General features: G+C 35.4%; 1 long non-coding RNA gene across 1 annotated transcript; it reads right to left on the minus strand.

Moving 5' to 3' along the window:
• Positions 1–1,392: 1,392 nt before the first annotated feature.
• On the minus strand, positions 1,393–2,821 carry LOC126814245 (uncharacterized). The gene is made up of 2 exons (XR_007677451.2): positions 2,686–2,821; positions 1,393–2,477 (listed from the first exon to the last, which is right to left on the minus strand). It is a non-coding gene; the product is annotated as an uncharacterized LOC126814245 (long non-coding RNA).
• Between the last annotated feature and the right edge of the window lie 5,888 nt (positions 2,822–8,709).

Consider the following 8,709-nt stretch of genomic DNA (forward strand, 5'->3'; position numbering starts at 1 on the left):
TATATGCCCGTTTTGTAAACACATAAGGAAGAATGGTATGTATGAAACTAAGGATGTTGAAGAGATATCTCCTCCTTATTAAAGATAAACTGATACACTATAGTATAGCCTATATCCTCTGTAATATTATCGCTAAAGGTTCAATCAAGTATAACATTGTGGAACGCGGGGGTGTGCCACTCCAAACAGCCTTGGCCTAAAAAAAATTGAAAGATGTCGAAATACTACCAAATTGCTGACATAGTTTCGTTATTGCAGTCTATAACTACAATAATTTATTTAATCTCAGGATTTGTTATATTTAAAAGGAACAAAGACCAAACAACGTAAATATTTAACATTTTGCGTTTATTATTTAGATCAGCTTTCGGCTTTTTTAATTTTTTTAAAAAATGTCATTATCAGTTTTCTTTTAGTTTGAAAGTTACGTCATGTCTCTGATTAAGCCATATCAATGTGAAATATGTGTTTCTATATACAATTATGTAAAATATAGATAACAATTAGAGGTGTATATTCGAATCAAACCAGACTACATAAATCACACTCACTAGACCTCTTTGAGTTTGGTAAAAAAAAATAAAATTGTCATATCAATTGGATTTTATATTTTGTGGAATGACAATCTGTATTCGTTGAAAATTCTGCTGCTATATATAGATAAAGCCAAATCTATTTTGTGTTCTACCATCGACATCAGTCAAAAACTCGTAAAAAAGTAGACTTCCGCTTACTCTGTCGTGAAATAAATTAATCGCTAATCAATTCCACCCATTCTACTCTTTGTTTTTACCTTGACTGCTTTTATTCATACTTTGGTGAAACGTCTAAACGATTTTGTAATTATAATGTCGACAGGAGTAAAGAAATAAAGAAAAATAATAAACAGTCCATAAAACAAGAATGAAAATATAGAGGCTAGAACATCAAACGTAATAAAATGTGAGAAAGATGCAACTATAGCACCTCGTAATTTGAAAATTGCGTAAAGGCCAGACGTGAGACAAGTTTCCATGGCACCGCTATGACGGCACATCATTCAACTGCATGTTTATTTAGAGTTACAACAAACAAATTTGCCTACCTTAACCGATGACTTAACGGCGCATCAATTTCGAAATATTTCTGATTTTTATTTTGTAAAAACAAACAGAATGCGTAAAAACGCCTCATTTTTTTCATTAATTTCATCATACATTATTTAATAATATTGCTGATATGTACTGATATGTTTAATGTTCAGTGTCTATAATCAAGAACAAACCGTTTCCAGATAATGATGAATAATATGTATATTATATATACCACCACATGTGGGAGTATATTATTGTCATCATTGTCCATAAGTTAACCCGTTGGATCACAATTCTTATAAACATGAAAAGGTCATAATAAGTTTTGATGTTTTTATTTCAAACTTGTCATGAAATTGCTCGGCTAGTCAAACGGATGAAACAACGAATACAAACAACGAATATGCCGTCTCTCCGACACTGTAAACGCTACCATGTTAGGTTTTTTTTTTCTCCAAAACATTCCTCGACTATTTATTCGAAGGAATATCCAGTCAAATTTCGGATTCGCGCTTCGCTTCAAAGAAGATGATGTAACATACTATTTTAAAAGACGATAGCAACTGCTGGCTAAACGGAAAACCACGATCCGCGACGGATTTAAAGGGTTTTAACTATTTATAGATGTAGATCGGAAGTTAATATTTACTGACAAATTAAAAATATGATGATATATGCGCTAAATATCAATGTTATCTGGCAATGATGATTAAATAAAATACTGATAATCTATGACGTATTTCTTATGATAATACTTTTATAATCTATGACGAGATACTAGCTATCTTTCAGTAGCACACGCATCTATTTCTATTACTTTTTGAGATTTTGGATTAAATATAAAGATATCTTACCGCCCCTCCCACTCTCCTACGTATCAATTTCTAAAATGAAAGTCGTTTGGTACATTGTAAATATGCTAATCTTTAGTACTCTAGTCAAAAATGTACAGTTTGAAGATATTCAATGGTGTCATGTTCTAAATATACAGTATGAATATCCTCCATGGTTCCATGTTCTGAATGTACAGTATGAAGAACTTCCATGGTTCCATGTTCTGAATGTACAGTACGAATATCCTCCATGGTTCCATGTTCTGAATGTACAGTCTGAAGATATTCCATGGTTCCATGTTCTAAATGTACAGTATGAATATCCTCCATGATTCCATTCGCTAAATGTACAGCATGAATATCCTTCATGGTTCCATGTTCTGAATGCACAGTCTGAAGATCTTCCATGGTTCAATGTTCTGAATGTACAGTATGAATAGCCTCCACTGTTCCATATTCTGAATCATCCTTGGTATCCCCAGTGTACTCATTCCGTTCTACTCCACTATACCCAGAGTTAATCCATAGGGTTTCCACGATTTCAAATTATTTGCCCTGGCCTTGATTGTAGCTAAAGTATAATAATGTATATATTTCTAATTCATTTATATTTAATAGGATAATCAATATCTGTAGTATGTTTCGCTGATTTCAAATATGTATTAACAGATATATGTTTGACTTTTGATATTATTATTACTATTCGATCTTTGTCTGAAATATTTCATTCTGTTATGTTTATTATTATTGAACTTATACTTGCCAATTTGATTCTCTACCTTGTCTGCGATATCACTTCGGTGGAAACGAACGTAAAATAAAGTTATTTCACACCCATTCTCAACCTACATACTCCTGAACCTATATATATAAACACCTGTCAGGAGCAGTACAAGCATAACACCCAATCATTTTCATTATATGCATACTGATACTTTAGTAGTTATCTATAAAGATATTTTCTGGAAGTCTATTTTTTTAAATTAGAAAGTGACATTTGACTCCACATAGTTCAACGACGTACGACTTGAACTCCTTAGTTGGCGTTACGTTTATGGATGAATGGACCTTCAATTATAACAATTTAAAGTACAACTGCTCAACGTCACATGTCGACCTTACCCACGATTGACAAAAGCTGCACATAATTGTATACGTACACGTGTATTGAACCAACTGAATAGTATGAAAATACATTTATTATTTATGTATACTTGACACTTAATGAAAAGATTTGCTTTGAAGACGTCATTGGCATAATATGTGTATAATATGTATGTACTATTATGAACTGGGTTAACAACTATAATACAGAGAGAGAGAGAGAGAGAGAGAGAGAGAGAGAGAGAGAGAAACTAGGTCATTTCGGGACTAACATATGGTTCAATTCTATTTCAATAATTCGCTTGCGAGTAGGAGTCTTTAACGGTTGCAGGAAACTTGAGGACCCGGAGAAAATCTAGGAGGTTGAACAGGCGACCCTTGCGTGGTTTCGATTCCCCTGTTGTATGTGACAAGGAGTAGGATATTAATCCTTCACATGTAACATAATGTAAACAGTCTGTTTACTACTTATTACTCAAATGAAGTTCAGGAAACAGGAACTTAGCTGTCTTAAACACTAAGACTCCATCGCTAAAATAACCATACCACCATCTAGTTTATAGAAGCGAATGAATGAATGATGAATGAATGAATTTAATGGCAAGTCAGGGATTGTTGTGCCAAACATATAGTGATTTTTTCGAGACTTGCTAGTCACAAAACAAATTATACGCATAAATAAAAACACTATCACTGTAAATAAATTTAGAAATAAAATCAATCTGTTAGGTATATAAATATTTAAAATATAAAATATTACATAAGAAGAATGCCCGGCTTCGCTCGGGGTCATAACCCCGAAACCGGAAGTGGTAGACTAACGCCACCTGGCCTATGTTACTCCCCGGTCCGAGTTACCCCTATACCACAAATTTCAGACTCGGGGCAGACCTAGTTTAGCCGCCAACCCCGAACAGACAGACAGACAGACAAACAGACAGACAAACGACAGTCACAAATATTAGTATAGATAGATAGATATATAATATATATAAACCTTAAGATGTTTAAAAGTTTACCATTTAAACCCTGTTGGACAAAAAAGATGTAATGACTGACAACGGTAAAAATTTAATCTAACGGCAGTTTATAGAAGCTGCGACACATTCAGGCTACGACAAATTCATCTCCAATTTTTACCAAATGTATAGAAACTAATATTTAAAGGAATCATACCGATTACAATTTAGTCCAGTGTAATTTTCCTCAACACTAAGATACTTATACCAAATTAGCTGCTGACCTAAAAGTCAAAACTTGGCTTAAATAATAAAAGTCATTTGGTTCGTGCACAATATGGTAAATGATTGACATTTCTTGCACACCTAATACCAGTTCTCATTTTTAGAGTTAAAATAAAGATTATAATTCTGACTATATGTTATGTATACGCTTGATTGGTGATGTGGCAAGATCCATACAATTTTATTTTTATATTTAGTTCTGTGGACTTTAATCAGTAGACAAATTACAGTCCATTACTACAAAGGACCTATGTTTTATATATATAAAAAAAATATTTCAGTTAAATCTATACAGCTTTTATGAGCACTAAACGTTTTAAATCTAGTTAATAATGCATCTCAAAAATCCAAACTAAGACACCAAATTGAACCAAATCGATATACCATTTTTAACTAATGCATTTTATTATAAACTTACCCTATTTATAATGAAATATGTGTTACATTGTTGAGAAAAACCATATGTTACCTCATCCCTACAATTAAACGACAATAGTTTAGTTGGTTTATATTTAAAGATGCCCTACTAACTTAAAGAATAAGAATGGGAAATTAAGACAAAGTAGAAAACCATAATATTTAACTTACGTTTGAACGCCTCCGTTATGTGTCACTTTCCTCCTGAAAATTGTCATTTTTACCCACTTCAATTATTAGGTTAATATACGGTGTCATCTATTTTTCACATAAATACGCGTTTTCATAGTAAAACATCTCTTTGTCTCAAACAGAAATAGACTCTAAAAGTCATTACTTATGGTTTTCGAATATTTCAAAACAAATGAAGTTAATTCTCAACCACGCAAAATGGATTCCGGATATTCGCCATACGTTAAAGTTTTTAACGAAATCATTTTTATGAAAAATTCTCTTATATTTATCAGTATTACCGCTTATTTAAAAATAGAATGTGTGTTAATTTGACGCTGTACTGAAATAAAATTTGAAACAAATTACAACAGTAAGAAATAATACTAATTAGACTGCATTTTTTTTATCTAGCTTAGAACTATAATGTCTAAATTTCTTTTCTTTTTGGCTGAGGAAACTTCAACATCGCCCAATCACGTATAGCTACCCCATGAGCCGTGTGAACCTTCGGGAGTTTTTACTTCCGGCTCCTCATATTATAGTGATATCGATTATGTTTCTGCTCAAGTTGGGTATACACAGAGCAAATCCCCGTAAGGGTAAAACACGGACATTTTTTTGTTCACATTTCTTTCGCTCGCTTAAATATGCTAGTCGCAAAATGTCTTATCATCAACTTTATGATGTAAATATCATAGGAATCGTTACTATAACTAAACACTGTGGTCACACAATTATCTACCAAAGTATTATTCTTAAGAAGGGGCGGGTTGGGGCCGGCTCCCCCCCCCCTCCCCCCCGGGAAAATTTTGAAAAATGAACCCCAAATATGCGATTTGGTGGCATATCTGATTATAATCTCTGTCAAATAATATAACGAGTTAATAAAAATGTCAAGGAATGTTTAAAACCAGCCCCAGGAAATCGTCTCGCACTCATATTCAGCCAGCAGACCAGCTATCATCAAATTGAATATTTTTTTTTGAGTTACGAACCATCGGCAGACGTTTCTGGCGTATCCTCACAAACAGGGTGCAGATGACTTAATAATTAGTAAATTTGCGGGCGACAGTGTCGGTACATAAAAAAACATAGTCTCGATTATCCAATGAACGTTGTGCAGGAGATCGGGTTCTAATCCAGTACATTTCGCAGGCTAGCGATGATATCGAGAGTTGATTGTGGTCTGGATAAGTTAATTAATGTCTAATTAATCATTTAGAGAACATTTCAGGCCTAAAGAAAGACCTGCAATTGGCAGATTTAGCTCTTGTATAAGGTATGTTTAAGTAACATCAATAATTGATGACCGATATAGCCTCTATAATGGGGCCTTGAAACAGTATAAAATCTATTTTTATTGTATATGGGTTTTGTTCTACCAGGATATACGAACATATTAGAAATGAAAATGGAATGAAATGGGGTTTAACGTCCTACTGTTCTGCTCCTATACTGGGCTAATGAGGGAAATTTTGCCGGGCAGCGGCACTATCGCCTACTCTTATATCGAATTCCAACTGCCAGGGGATCTTTTACGTGCATTCCAATATATACACGGGACCTCGTTTTTTCTTCTCATCCGAAGGACTAGACAGCTGTCTATGTCAGGCCCTCCGTTCATCACCACTGACACGGGGAAACCACGTCGGAAAATCTGGATGAACTATCTCGGCCAATGCAGGGATCGAACACCCGACCTCCAGGCTAGCGAGCCAGCGTCTTAACCATCTAGTCACCGTGGCTCCGAACATATTAGAGATAGACCTTTTGTACTTATCAGGTTAGTGTCCTGAACGTTTTAGTTCATATGCAATCAGTTGGGACAAGAGGTTGGGCCGGGATTTTCTGCTCCGACTGGTCTAATGAAGCAGAGCATGCGCCATGCAGTGTGCTACAAGGGAAATACATCGGTGCTAAGGTCTACTCTTATTTGGAATTCCAACTGTCAACGGTTATTTTACGTGCACATCAATGTGTACACGAAGCCCCGTTTTTTTTTGTCACATCCGAACGACTGTCTTGCATCAATGACAAGGGGGAACCACATCAGAAAATCCAGATGAATTTTTTCGGCCAGGTTCGGGATCGAACACGGACGTCCAAGTTAGAGAGCCAACGTCTTACTCAATGAGCCACCGCGGCCCCGAATGACGGGGTGGGGGGACTTATACCCAGTAGCTTGATTATAATTTCGGCGTCTGAAATCCAAACTAGGGCTCCATTATAAGCTATAAATACGTTGTGAGTATTTCTACTTTTATCTAGAACACCTGATACCACTTCACATTAGAACTGTTCACACTTTCATTATACCCTTATACATTTAAAATTTAACACTATATCCCCCGCAACGTCTGGCACTAATATATTTCATTTGTAATTACTTAGGATCAAGGATTACAACATCATCATTAGTCATGGATGGTAAATGTGTTTTTCAACAGAACTCTAAAGATATATACTATGAATCACGAAGAACTCATTCATGGAAAACTACTGGTATAATAAATTGTGAATAAGTTGCTTCACCTTAAGTTGTGGTTGCGTAATTGATCAGTCAATGAATTCGCACACTGTATGCTGATGGAAATAGTAGCATTTAAATAGGTTAGCCTTTATGCCTTTTGTATGTGCTCTACAAAAGAAAATGTTTGCTTTTAAACGTACAAAACGGGAAATCCAGAGACAATTTACGCTGACTGACCATAGACCAATCGGGCACATAAACCACTTTGATTTTAATATAATATATCACAGAAATATACTTCGTGGGGGTGGGGGTGGGCCGAGTGGTTTGCGCGTATCATAAAGTCTGTCATTAAGTCAACTGGCGTGGTTTCGAATTCTCGGTTGTACGTGACAAGGAGTAGGGTCGCCTGTCCAACCTCGTGTGGTTTCTCCGGGTCCTCCGGTTTCCTCCCACTGCTAAAGACCCCTACGCGCAAGCGAATTATTGAAATAAAATTGAACCATGTGTTAGTCCCGAAATGACCTAGTTTGTGTTGAGTGGACGTTAAACCCCATTTCTCTCTCTCTCCATTTAGTAGGTCGATTTGTGGAGACCGGGCGAGTGGGGGTCAGCTGTTATACTCTTTGGGTCAGGGGGAGAAAACATTCAGTCCATTACACTTTCAAATGTAACATTAAAGGAGCTAAATCGCTAATATTTGGGACCTAGAAATTGACCCAAATGGGTCGCAACGCATATAATAATTTAATCTAATTGTATATAAACAGATTTACATTCAATTGTTTCCGTTCTGACTCTAATTTCAAATCAGTTATGTCCAGCGAAATACGGCATAATCTCAACCCTGGTTATTCCAGTCGTCTACTGAGCATGCTCTCCAGATAAGATATGGCGTCATCGTCTGACATGAGTTGTTGAATATGTCTAGCCTCGATCTTTCTGGTCACTTGTTGCAAATGACGCTAAAACGCACTATGGTACACGATTCGTGTACCAATGGTAAAATGTTTATTTTGTCTTAAATATTGAATATCAGAAGTCTGCCTTTCCCTGGTAAGATCACAACATCAATGTTGATTTGAAGTGACAAATAGTTCGTTTGTTCAACGTGTAAGACTTTGGATGATATTGAGTTAGAGACTTAGCTACTTTAAAGCTGAGTTCACATCTACTTTAAGCAAATTGGATTATGTCGGGGAAACATTCGAAAATAATTTTAAAGCCGCATTCAAACTTTTAGACCTTTAGTATAAAAACAGCACATATTTTTTATAACCAACAATCATTTTTTACTAAATGTCATTGTGTTTGATAATCTTAGAAGAATGCTTGTCGAAACGTCGAGCTTTTAGAATAAAATTGTTTCCCCATAAACATTGTGTGTTCTGTTA

The sequence above is a fragment of the Patella vulgata genome, chromosome 3 (assembly GCF_932274485.2).
Source record: "Patella vulgata chromosome 3, xgPatVulg1.2, whole genome shotgun sequence".
Lineage (NCBI taxonomy): Eukaryota > Metazoa > Mollusca > Gastropoda > Patellidae > Patella > Patella vulgata.